The sequence below is a fragment of the Grammomys surdaster genome, unplaced genomic scaffold (assembly GCF_004785775.1).
Source record: "Grammomys surdaster isolate TR1022 unplaced genomic scaffold, NIH_TR_1.0 125271, whole genome shotgun sequence".
NCBI classification, from domain to species: domain Eukaryota; kingdom Metazoa; phylum Chordata; class Mammalia; order Rodentia; family Muridae; genus Grammomys; species Grammomys surdaster.
Genome location: NW_021620153.1, coordinates 335,497 through 335,991, shown reverse-complemented (window position 1 = coordinate 335,991; position 495 = coordinate 335,497). Strand labels below are relative to the sequence as shown.

The window sequence follows — 495 nt, the reverse complement described above, 5'->3', positions numbered from 1 at the left end:
AGAAATCCGCCTGCCTCTGCCTCCCAAGTACTGGGATTAAAGGCGTGCGCCACCACCGCCCAGCCCAAGGCAAGTCTTATAAAGGACAACATTTAGTTGGGGCCGGCTTACAGGTTCAGGAGCTCAGTCCATTATCATCAAGACAGGAACATGGTAGCATCCAGGCAGGCATGACGATGGAGGAGCTGAGAGTTCTACAACGTGTTCCAAAAGCAAACAGAAGACTGGCTTCCAGGCAGCTAGGATGAGGGTCTTTTAGCCCATGCTCACAGTGAGACACTTCCTCTGGCAAGGCCACACCTATTACAACAAGGCCACACTTCCAAAGAGTGGCACTCTTTGGGCCAAGCATATTCAAACCACCACAGTCAATAAAGTGCAAGCATAAAAACTTGTGTTTGATCTCCAGGACCCACTGCAGAAAACAAAACAGAATCCTGAAAATTGTCCTCTGATCTATACACACCATGCTACCTCTCTCTCTCTCTCTCTCTC

General features: G+C 49.1%; 1 protein-coding gene across 12 annotated transcripts in view; it reads left to right on the top strand.

The window, feature by feature from the left end:
- Window positions 1–495, top strand: part of Adamts10 (ADAM metallopeptidase with thrombospondin type 1 motif 10) — a 31,243-nt gene that overhangs the window by 25,648 nt on the left and 5,100 nt on the right. The gene's annotated exons all lie outside the window — the stretch shown is intronic.